Consider the following 12,412-nt stretch of genomic DNA (forward strand, 5'->3'; position numbering starts at 1 on the left):
TGATTCATTTGGAAGCTTTTTAAAGAATATTTGTCGGGGGTCCAAAAATCGACTTTTTTCCAAAGGGGTTAGTCCAGGGTTTTCGGTCAAAATTAACCAAATTTTGAAGTGGGCATTTTTCGCTCGTTTATGTCCCTAGGGAACTCCGAGTGTCGAAAAAAATCCATTGGGAATCATTTTTAAGTGCAAATAACGCCCTGACAAAGAATTTTCTGTTTAACCCTCACTCTGACTTGATCTTTTGTGGGCTATTTCTTTGTCCCTGGCCCCTTGGGAGGCCCAAAAAGTGTCTCAGGGGACGTTTTCGGACACACTGATTCATTTGGAAGCTTTTTAAAGAATATTTGTCGGGGGTCCAAGAATCGACTTTTTTCCAAGGGGTTAGTCCAGGGTTTTTGGTCAAAATTGACCAAATTTTGAAGTGGGCATTTTTCGCTCGTTTATGTCCCTATGGATCTCCGAGTGTCGACAAAAATCCATTGGGAATCATTTTTAAGTGCAAATAACGCCCTGACAAAGAATTTTTTGTTTAACCCTCACTCTGACTTGATCTTTTGTGGGCTCTTTCTTTGTCCCTGGTCCCTTGGGAGGCCTAAAAAGTGTCTCAGGGGACGTTTTCGGACACACTGGTTCATTTGGAAGCTTTTTAAAGAATATTTGTCGGGGGTCCAAAAATCGACATTTTTCCAAGGGGTAAGTCCAGGGTTTTTGGTCAAGATTGACCAAATTTTGAAGTGGGCATTTTTCGCTCGTTTATGTCCCTATGGATCTCCGAGTGTCGACAAAAATCCATTAGGAATCATTTTTAAGTGCAAATAACGCCCTGACAAAGAATTTTTTGTTTAACCCTCACTCTGACTTGATCTTTTGTGGGCTATTTCTTTGTCCCTGGTCCCTTGGGAGGCCTAAAAAGTGTCTCAGGGGACGTTTTCGGACACACTGATTCATTTGGAAGCTTTTTAAAGAATATTTGTCGGGGGTCCAAAAATCGACATTTTTCCAAGGGGTTAGTCCAGGGTTTTTGGTGAAAATTGACCAAATTTTGAAGTGGGCATTTTTCGCTCGTTTATGTCCCTAGGGATCTCCGAGTGTCGAAAAAAATCCATTGGGAATCATTTTTAAGTGCAAATAACGCCCTGACAAAGAATTTTCTGTTTAACCCTCACTCTGACTTGATCTTTTGTGGGCTATTTCTTTGTCCCTGGTCCCTTGGGAGGCCTAAAAAGTGTCTCAGGGAACGTTTTCAGAAACACTGATTCATTTGGAAGCTTTTTAAAGAATATTTGTCGGGGGTCCAAAAATCGACTTTTTTCCAAGGGGTTAGTCCAGGGTTTTTGGTCAAAATTGACCAAATTTTGAAGTGGGCATTTTTCGCTCGTTTATGTCCCTAGGGATCTCTGAGTGTCAAAAAAACCCATTGGGAATCATTTTTCAGTGTAAATAACGCCCTGACAAAGAATTTTTTGTTTAACCCTCACTCTGACTTGATCTTTTGTGGGCTATTTCTTTGTCCCTGGTCCCTTGGGAGGCCTAAAAAGTGTCTCAGGGGACGTTTTCGGACACACTGATTCATTTGGAAGCTTTTTAAAGAATATTTGTCGGGGGTCCAAAAATCGACTTTTTTCCAAGGGCTTAGTCCAGGGTTTTTTGTCAAAATTGACCAAATTTTGAAGTTGGCATTTTTCGTTCGTTTATATCCCTAGGGATCTCCGAATGTCGAAAAAATCCATTGGGAATCATTTTTAAGTGCAAATAACGCCCTGACAAAGAATTTTCTGTTTAACCCTCACTCTGACTTGATCTTTTGTGGGCTATTTCTTTGTCCCTGGTCCCTTGGGAGGCCTAAAAAGTGTCTCAGGGGACGATTTCAGACACACTGATTCATTTAGAAGCTTTTTAAAGAATATTTGTCGGGGGTCCAAAAATCGACTTTTTTCCAAGGGGTTAGTCCAGGGTTTTTGGTCAAAATTGACCAAATTTTGAAGTGGGCATTTTTCGCTCGTTTATGTCCCTAGGGATCTCCGAGTGTCGAAAAAATCCATTGGGAATCATTTTTAAGTGCAAATAACGCCCTGACAAAGAATTTTCTGTTTAACCCTCACTCTGACTTGATCTTTTGTGGGCTCTTTCTTTGTCCCTGGTCCCTTGGGAGGCCTAAAAAGTGTCTCAGGGGACGTTTTCGGACACACTGATTGATTTGGAAGCGTTTTAAAGAATATTCGTCGCGGGTCCAAAAATCGACTTTTTTCCAAGGGGTTAGTCCAGGGTTTTTGGTCAAAATTGACAAAATTTTGAAGTGGGCATTTTTCGCTCGTTTATGTCCCTAGGGATCTCCGAGTGTCGAAAAAATCCATTGGGAATCATTTTTAAGTGCAAATAACGCCCTGACAAAGAATTTTCTGTTTAACCCTCACTCTGACTTGATCTTTTGTGGGCTATTTCTTTGTCCCTGGTCCCTTGGGAGGCCTAAAAAGTGTCTCAGGGGACGTTTTCGGACACACTGATTCATTTGAAAGCTTTTTAAAGAATATTTGTCGGGGGTCCAAAAATCGACATTTTTCCAAGGGGTTAGTCCAGGGTTTTTGGTGAAAATTGACCAAATTTTGAAGTGGGCATTTTTCGCTCGTTTATGTCCCTAGGGATCTCCCAGTGTCGAAAAAATCCATTGGGAATAATTTTTAAGTGCAAATAACGCCCTGACAAAGAATTTTCTGTTTAACCCTCACTCTGACTTGATCTTTTGTGGGCTATTTCTTTGTCCCTGGTCCCTTGGGAGGCCTAAAAAGTGTCTCAGGGGACGATTTCAGACACACTGATTCATTTAGAAGCTTTTTAAAGAATATTTGTCGGGGGTCCAAAAATCGACTTTTTTCCAAGGGGTTAGTCCAGGGTTTTTGGTCAAAATTGACCAAATTTTGAAGTGGGCATTTTTCGCTCGTTTATGTCCCTAGGGATCTCCGAGTGTCGAAAAAATCCATTGGGAATCATTTTTAAGTGCAAATAACGCCCTGACAAAGAATTTTCTGTTTAACCCTCACTCTGACTTGATCTTTTGTGGGCTCTTTCTTTGTCCCTGGTCCCTTGGGAGGCCTAAAAAGTGTCTCAGGGGACGTTTTCGGACACACTGATTGATTTGGAAGCGTTTTAAAGAATATTCGTCGCGGGTCCAAAAATCGACTTTTTTCCAAGGGGTTAGTCCAGGGTTTTTGGTCAAAATTGACAAAATTTTGAAGTGGGCATTTTTCGCTCGTTTATGTCCCTAGGGATCTCCGAGTGTCGAAAAAATTCATTGGGAATCATTTTTAAGTGCAAATAACGCCCTGACAAAGAATTTTCTGTTTAAACCTCACTCTGACTTGATCTTTTGTGGGCTATTTCTTTGTCCCTGGTCCCTTGGGAGGCCTAAAAAGTGTCTCAAGTGACGTTTTCGGACACACTGATTCATTTGGAAGCTTTTTAAAGAATATTTGTCGGGGGTCCAAAAATCGACTTTTTTCCAAAGGGTTAGTACAGGGATTTTGGTCAAAATTGACCAAATTTTGAAGTTGGCATTTTTCGCTCGTTTATGTCCCTAGGGATCTCCGAGTGTCGAAAAAATCCATTGGGAATCATTTTTAAGTGCAAATAACGCCCTGACAAAGAATTTTCTGTTTAACCCTCACTCTGACTTGATCTGTTGTGGGCTATTTCTTTGTCCCTCGTCCCTTGGGAATCCTAAAAAGTGTCTCAGGGGACGTTTTCGGACACGCTGATTCATTTGGAAGCTTTTTAAAGAATATTTGTCGCGGGTCCAAAAATCGACTTTTTTCCAAGGGGTTAGTCCAGAGTTTTTGGTCAAAATTGACCAAATTTTGAAGTGGGCATTTTTCGCTCGTTTATGTCCCTAGGGATCTCCGAGTGTCAAAAAAATCCATTGGGAATCATTTTTAAGTGCAAATAACGCCCTGACAAAGAATTTTCTGTTTAACCCTCACCCTGACTTGATCTTTTGTGGGCTATTTCTTTGTCCCTGGTCCCTTGGAAGGCCTAGAAAGTGTCTCAGGGTACGTTTTCGGAAACACTGATTCATTTGGAAGCTTTTTAAAGAATGTTTGTCGGGGGTCCAAAAATCGACTTTTTTCCAAGGGGTTAGTCCAGGGTTTTTGGTCAAAATTGACCAAATTTTGAAGTGGGCATTTTTCGCTCGTTTATGTCCCTAGGGATCTCCGAGTGTCGAAAAAATCCATTGGGAATCATTTTTAAGTCAAATAACGCCCTGACAAAGAATTTTCTGATTAACCCTCACTCTGACTTGATCTTTTGTGGGCTATTTCTTTGTCCCTGGTCCCTTAGGAGGCCTAAAAAGTGTCTCAGGGGACGTTTTCGGACACACTGATTCATTTGGAAGCTTTTTAAAGAATATTTGACGGAGGTCCAAAAATCGACTTTTTTCCAAGGGGTTAGTCACGGGATTTTGGTCAAAATGGACAAAATTTTGAAGTGGGCAATTTTCGCTCGTTTATCTCCCTAGGGAACTCCGAGTAAAGAAAAAATCCATTGGGAATCATTTTTAAGTGCAAATAACGCCCTGACAAAGAATTTTCTGTTTAACCCTCACCCTGACTTGATCTTTTGTGGGCTATTTCTTTGTCCCTGGTCCCTTGGGAGGCCTAAAAAGTGTCTCAGGGGACGTTTTCGGACACACTGATTCATTTGGAAGCTTTTTAAAGAATGTTTGTCGGGGGTCCAAAAATCGACTTTTTTCCAAGGGGTTAGTACAGGGTTTTTGGTCAAATTTGACCAAATTTTGAAGTGGGCATTTTTCGCACGTTTATGTCCCTAGGGATCTCCGAGTGTCGAAAAAATCCATTGGGAATCATTTTTAAGTGCAAATAACGCCCTGACAAAGAATTTTCTGTTTAACCCTCACTCTGACTTGATCTTTTGTGGGCTATTTCTTTGTCCCTGGTACCTTGGGAGGCCTAAAAAGTGTCTCAGGGGACGTTTTCGGACACACTGATTCATTTGGAAGCTTTTTAAAGAATATTTGTCGGGGGTCCAAAAATCCATTTTTTCCCAAGGGGTTACTCCACAGTTTTTGGTCAAAATTGACCAAATTTTGAAGTGGGCATTTTTCGCTCGTTTATGTCCCTAGGGATCTCCGAGTGTCGAAAAAATCCATTGGGAATTATTTTTAAGTCAAATAACGCCCTGACAAAGAATTTTCTGTTTAACCCTCACTCTGACTTGATCTTTTGTGGGGTATTTCTTTGTCCCTGGTCCCTTAGGAGGCCTAAAAAGTGTCTCAGGGAACGTTTTCGGACACACTGATTTATTTGGAAGCTTTTTAAAGAATATTTGACGGGGTTCCAAAAATCGACTTTTTTCCAAGGGGTTAGTCCAGGGATTTTGGTCAAAATTGACAAAATTTTGAAGTGAGCAATTTTCGCTCGTTTATGTCCCTAGGGATCTCCGAGTGTCGAAAAAATCCATTGGGAATCATTTTTAAGTGCAAATAACGCCCTGACAAAGAATTTTCTGTTTAACCCTCACTCTGACTTGATCTTTTGTAGGCTATTTCTTTGTCCCTTTTCCCTTGGGAGGCCTAAAAAGTGTCTCAGCGGGACGTTTACGGACCCACTGATTCATTTGGAAGCTTTTTAAAGAATATTTGTCGGGGGTCCAAAAATCGACTTTTTTCAAAGGGGTAAGTACAGGGTTTTTGGTCAAAATTGACCAAATTTTGAAGTGGGCATTTTTCGCTCGTTTATGTCCCTATGGATTTCCGAGTGTCGAAAAAATCCATTGGGAATCATTTTTAAGTGCAAATAACGCCCTGACAAAGAATTTTCTGTTTAACCCTCACTCTGACTTGATCTTTTGTGGGCTATTTCTTTGTCCCTGGTCCCTTGGGAGGCCTAAAAAGTGTCTCAGGGGACGTTTTCGGACACACTGATTCATTTGGAAGCTTTTTAAAGAATGTTTGTCGGGGGTCCAGTAATCGACTTTTTTCCAAGGGGTTAGTACAGGGATTTTGGTCAAAATTGACCAAATTTTGAAGTAGGCATTTTTCGCTCGTTTACGTCCCTAGGGATCTCCGAGTGTCGAAAAAATCCATTGGGAATCATTTTTAAGTGCAAATAACGCCCTGACAAAGAATTTTCTGTTTAAACCTCACTCTGACTTGATCTTTTGTGGGCTATTTCCTTGTCCCTGGTCCCTTGGGAGGCCCTGAAAAGTGTCCCAGGGGACGTTTTCGGACACACTGATTCATTTGGAAGCTTTTTAAAGAATATTTGTCGGGGGTGGAAAAATCGACTTTTTTCCAAGGGGTTAGTCCAGGGTTTTTTGTCAAAATTGACCAAGTTTTGAAGTGGGCATTTTTCGCTCGTTTATGTCCCTAGGGATCTCCGAGTGTCGAAAAAATCCATTGGGAATCATTTTTAAGTGCAAATAACGCCCTGACAAAGAATTTTCTGTTTAAACCTCACTTCGACTTGATCTTTTGTGGGCTATTTCTTTGTCCCTGGTCCCTTGGGAGGCCTAAAAAGTGTCTCAGGGGACGTTTTCGGACACACTGATTCATTTGGAAGCTTTTTAAAGAATATTTGTCGGGGGTCCAAAAATCGACTTTTTGCCAAAAGGTTAGTACAGGGATTTTTGTCAAAATTGACCAAATTCTGAAGGTGGCATTTTTCGCTCGTTTATGTCTCTAGGGATCTCCGAGTGTCGAAAAAATCCATTGGGAATCATTTTTAAGTGCAAATAACGCCCTGACAAAGAATTTTCTGTTTAACCCTCACTTCGACTTGATCTTTTGTGGGCTATTTCTTTGTCCCTGGTTTCTTTGGAGGCCTAAAAAGTGTTTTAAGGGACGTTTTCGGACACACTGATTCATTTGAAAGCTTTTTAAAGAATATTTGTCGGGGGTCCAAAAATCGACTCTTTTCCAAGGGGTTAGTCCAGGGTTTTTGGTCAAAATTGACAAAATTTTGAAGTGGGCATTTTTCGCTCGTTTATGTCCCTAGGAATCTCCGAGTGTCAAAAAAATCCATTGGGAATCATTTTTAAGTGCAAATAACGCCCTAACAAAGAATTTTCTGTTTACCCGTCACTCTGACTTGATCTTTTGTGGGCTATTTCTTTGTCCCAGGTCCCTTGGGAGGCCTAAAAAGTGTCTTAAGGGACGTTTTCGGACACACTGATTCATTTGGAAGCTTTTTAAAGAATATTTGTCGGGGGTCCAAAAATCGACTTTTTTCCAAGGGTTTAGTACAGGGATTTTTGTGAAAATTGACCAAATTTTCAAGTGGGCATTTTTCGCTCGTTTATGTCCTTAGGGATCTCCGAGTGTCGAAAAAATCCATTGGGAATCATTTTTAAGTGCAAATAACGCCCTGACAAAGAATTTTCTGTTTAACCCTCACTTCGACTTGATCTTTTGTGGGCTATTTCTTTGTCCCTGGTCCCTTGGGAGGCCTAAAAAGTGTCTCAGGGGACGTTTTCGGACACACTGATTCATTTGGAAGCTTTTTAAAGAATATTTGTCGGGGGTCCAAAAATCGACTTTTTGCCAAAAGGTTAGTACAGGGATTTTTGTCAAAATTGACCAAATTCTGAAGGTGGCATTTTTCGCTCGTTTATGTCTCTAGGGATCTCCGAGTGTCGAAAAAATCCATTGGGAATCATTTTTAAGTGCAAATAACGCCCTGACAAAGAATTTTCTGTTTAACCCTCACTTCGACTTGATCTTTTGTGGGCTATTTCTTTGTCCCTGGTTTCTTGGGAGGCCTAAAAAGTGTTTTAAGGGACGTTTTCGGACACACTGATTCATTTGAAAGCTTTTTAAAGAATATTTGTCGGGGGTCCAAAAATCGACTTTTTTCCAAGGGGTTAGTCCAGGGTTTTTGGTCAAAATTGACAAAATTTTGAAGTTGGCATTTTTCGCTCGTTTATGTCCCTAGGAATCTCCGAGTGTCAAAAAAATCCATTGGGAATCATTTTTAAGTGCAAATAACGCCCTAACAAAGAATTTTCTGTTTACCCGTCACTCTGACTTGATCTTTTGTGGGCTATTTCTTTGTCCCAGGTCCCTTGGGAGGCCTAAAAAGTGTCTCAAGGGACGTTTTCGGACACACTGATTCATTTGGAAGCTTTTTAAAGAATATTTGTCGGGGGTCCAAAAATCGACTTTTTTCCAAGGGTTTAGTACAGGGATTTTTGTGAAAATTGACCAAATTTTCAAGTGGGCATTTTTCGCTCGTTTATGTCCTTAGGGATCTCCGAGTGTCGAAAAAATCCATTGGGAATCATTTTTAAGTGCAAATAACGCCCTGACAAAGAATTTTCTGTTTAACCCTCACTTCGACTTGATCTTTTGTGGGCTATTTCTTTGTCCCTGGTCCCTTGGGAGGCCTAAAAAGTGTCTCAGGGGACGTTTTCGGACACACTGATTCATTTGGAAGCTTTTTAAAGAATATTTGTCGGGGGTCCAAAAATCGACTTTTTTCCAAGGGGTTAGTCCATGGTTTTTGGTCAAAATTGATCAAATTTTGAAGTGGGCATTTTTTGCTCGTTTATGTCCCTAGGGATCTCCGAGTGTCGAAAAAATCCATTGGGAATCATTGTTAAGTGCAAATAACGCCCTGACAAAGAATTTTCTGTTTAAGCCTCACTCTGACGTTATCTTTTGCGGGCTATTTCTTTGTCCCTGGTCCCTTGGGAGGCCCTAAAAAGTGTCCCAGGGGACGTTTTCGGACACACTGATTCATTTGGAAGCTTTTTAAAGAATAGTTGTCGCGGGTCGAAAAATCGACTTTTTTTCCAAGGGGTTAGTCCAGGGTTTTTGGTCAAAATTGACCAAATTTTGAAGTGGGCATTTTTCGCTCGTTTATGTCCCTAGGGATCTCCGAGTGTCGAAAAAATCCATTGGGAATCATTGTTAAGTGAAAATAACGCCCTGACAAAGAATTTTCTGTTTAACCCTCACTCTGACTTGATCTTTTGTGGGCTATTTCTTTATCCCTGGTCCCTTGAGAGGCCTAAAAAGTGTCTCAGGGGACGTTTTCGGACACACTGATTCATTTGGAAGCTTTTTAAAGAATATTTGTCGGGGGTCCAAAAATCGACTTTTTTCCAAGGGGTTAGTCCAGGGTTTTTGGTCAAAATTGACCAAATTTTGAGGTGGGCATTTTTCGTTCATTTATGTCCCTAGGGATCTCCGAGTGTCGAAAAAATCCATTGGGAATCATTTTTAAGTGCAAATAACGCCCTGACAAAGAATTTTCTGTTTAACCCTCACTCTGACTTGATCTTTTGTGGGCTATTCTTTTTTCCCTGGTCCCTTGGGAGGCCATAAAAAGTGTCCCAGGGGACGTTTTCGGACACACTGATTCATTTGGAAGCTTTTTAAAGAATATTTGTCGGGGGTCCAAAAATCGACTTTTTTCCAAGGGGTTAGTCCAGGGTTTTTGGTCAAAATTGACCAAATTTTGAAGTGGGCATTTCTCGCTCCTTTATGTCCCTAGGGATCTCCGAGTGTCGAAAAAATCCATTGGGAATCATTGTTAAGTGCAAATAACGCCCTGACAAAGAATTTTCTGTTTAACCCTCACTCTGACTTGATCTTTTGTGGGCTATTTCATTGTCCCTGGTCCCTTGGGAGGCCTAAAAAGTGTCTCAGGGGATGTTTTCGGACACACTGATTCATTTGGAAGCTTTTTAAAGAATATTTGTCGGGGGTCCAAAAATCGACTTTTTTCCAAGGGGTTACTCCAGGGATTTTGGTCAAAATTGACCAAATTTTGAAGTGGGCATTTTTCTCTCCTTTATGTCCCTAAGGATCTCCGAGTGTCGAAAAAATCCATTGGGAATCATTGTTAAGTGCAAATAACGCCCTGACAAAGAATTTTCTGTTTAACCCTCACTCTGACTTGATCTTTTGTGGGCTATTTCTTTGTCCCTGGTCCCTTGGGAGGCCTAAAAAGTGTCTCAGGGGACGTTTTCAGACACACTGATTCATTTGAAAGCTTTTTAAAGAATATTTGTCGGGGGTCCAAAGATCGACTTTTTTCCAAGGGGTTGGTACAGGGTTTTTGGTCAAAATTGACCAAATTTTGAAGTGGGCATTTTTCACCCGTTTACGTCCCTAGGGATCTCCGAGTGTCGAAAAAATCCATTGGGAATCATTTTTAAGTGCAAATAACGCCCTGACAAAGAATTTTTTGTTTAACCCTCACTCTGATTTGATCTTTTGTGGGCTATTTCATTGTCCCTGGTCCCTTGGGAGGCCTAAAAAGTGTCTCAGGGGACGTTTTCGGACACACTGATTGATTTGGAGGCTTTTTAAAGAATATTTGTCGCGGGTCCAAAAATCGACTTTTTTCCAAGGGGTTAGTCCAGGGTTTTAGGTCAAAATTGATCAAATTTTGAAGTGGGCATTTTTTGCTCGTTTATGTCCTTAGGGATCTCTGAGTGTCGAAAAAATCCATTGGGAATCATTTTTAAGTGTAAATAACGCCCTGACAAAGAATTTTCTGTTTAACCCTCACTCTGACTTGATCTTTTGTGGGCTATTTCATTGTCCCTGGTCCCCTGGGAGGCCTAAAAAGTGTCTCAGGGGACGTTTTCGGACACACTGATTCATTTGGAAGCTTTTTAAAGAATATTTGTCGGGGGTCCAAAAATCGACTTTTTTCCAAGGGGTTAGTCCAGGGTTTTTGGTCAAAATTGACCAAATTTTGAAGTGGGCATTTTTCGCTCGTTTATGTCCCTAGGGATCTCCGAGTGTCGAAAAAATCCATTGGGAATCATTTTTAAGTGCAAATAACGCCCTGACAAAGAATTTTCTGTTTAACCCTCACTCTGACTTGATCTTTTGTGGGCTATTTCTTTGTCCCTGGTACCTTGGGAGGCCTAAAAAGTGTCTCAGGGGACGTTTTCGGACACACTGATTCATTTGGAAGCTTTTTAAAGATTATTTGTCGCGGGTCCAAAAATCGACTTTATTTATGGAGAAATTAAGTGTTTCAGACTATTTGTTGCCAAAAAGGCATTGAAAAATAGCACACACCTAGGATTTAAAGGGTTAAAGAATATTTGTCAGGGGTTCAAAAATTAACTTTTTTTTCCAAGGGGTAAGTCCAGGATTTTGGATAAAAAAGGAAAAAAGAAAAAAACTTACCATGAGTTAATTCCTTGGCGTGAACAAAAACTACCCCTTGTAAGCTTGGCTGATTCGCTGTTTCAATGCCACGCGAATTGGTCCGGAATGCATGCTTCAGTGAAGTGCGGTTAGCCTTGTCTTTACTGGCTTTCACAGCCATGTATTCTGCTTTATAATTTGCAAAGCTAAAGGCGTCAGCGAGGAAAAGGCGAATTTTCGGAACTAGTACTTCCATTAACTGCATGCAGGCAAATGTGCGTTGCACAGTCAAAAAGGGCAACCGACCCTTTACCTGTGTTTGAATGTCTTCTTGAGCTGCTCCTATCAGTACGTTTTAATAAAGAAGGCAAATCCAACTCGCCATTTCTCGGCTTTCGTCTTGTTTGCACAGAACAGTTCCAACATGTCGGTGTTACTTCGTCAACTGCATGACGTATGACGCGAATTACGTGTGTAAGTATATTGTTACCACACAATGAAAGTCAACTTATGTGACGATTTTGACGATTTTAAGTTAAGCTACGGTTACACGTTGAAACTTTTAGCTGAAACTTGTTTGCAACGGCGCTGCAAGACCGAACGAGATCAGTTTAACGAAGTGGTGTTACACGGTGAAACTCTTGTTTTTTCACCACTGCGACCGTTGCGAGCCGTTGCAGAAGTAGAAAGCGGTTCTACTTTTCGTGAAACTTGTCTCGCAACGGAAGTTCGAAAAATTTTCACAAAACCGGCCATGTTACACGGTGCAACGCCGGCTGAAACTTGTTTGATAGTGCCGTTGCACACAAGTTTCAACTAAAAGTATCAACGCGTAACGGCGGCTTTAATGATAAAAGAAGTAGAGACCGATACAACGTAGAATTACGTTTTAAAGGCTACTATATTTCGGCTGGCCAAACCAGCCTTCTTCGGGTACAATGAGAATTTGTACCTGGAGAAGGCTGGTTTGGCCAGCCGAAATATAGTAATTTTTAAAACGTAATTCTACGTTGTATCGGTCTCTGCTTCTTTTATCATTTATATTTGTTAAGCCGATCAGATCAACAATTGATCCAACGTATACCAGCAGGATTATCGTCCACCGTTGTTGCTTAGACTTTACTCATTTAAGTTAATGATCTCTGTTGGCGTGCTGTCTTGCAGTTCTTTGCGTCATGACTTTCAAATGTGCACTTCTTACTGGAGTTAATTTATGAATGGGTTACGCGCACGCGCATGCATTATTACAGTGATTTAATATTACTTTTGAAATCTCTGTGCATGCTTACT

The sequence above is a fragment of the Pavona decussata genome, unplaced genomic scaffold, assembly GCF_977016875.1.
Source record: "Pavona decussata unplaced genomic scaffold, jaPavDecu1.1 SCAFFOLD_195, whole genome shotgun sequence".
In the NCBI taxonomy this organism is placed as follows: domain Eukaryota; kingdom Metazoa; phylum Cnidaria; class Anthozoa; order Scleractinia; family Agariciidae; genus Pavona; species Pavona decussata.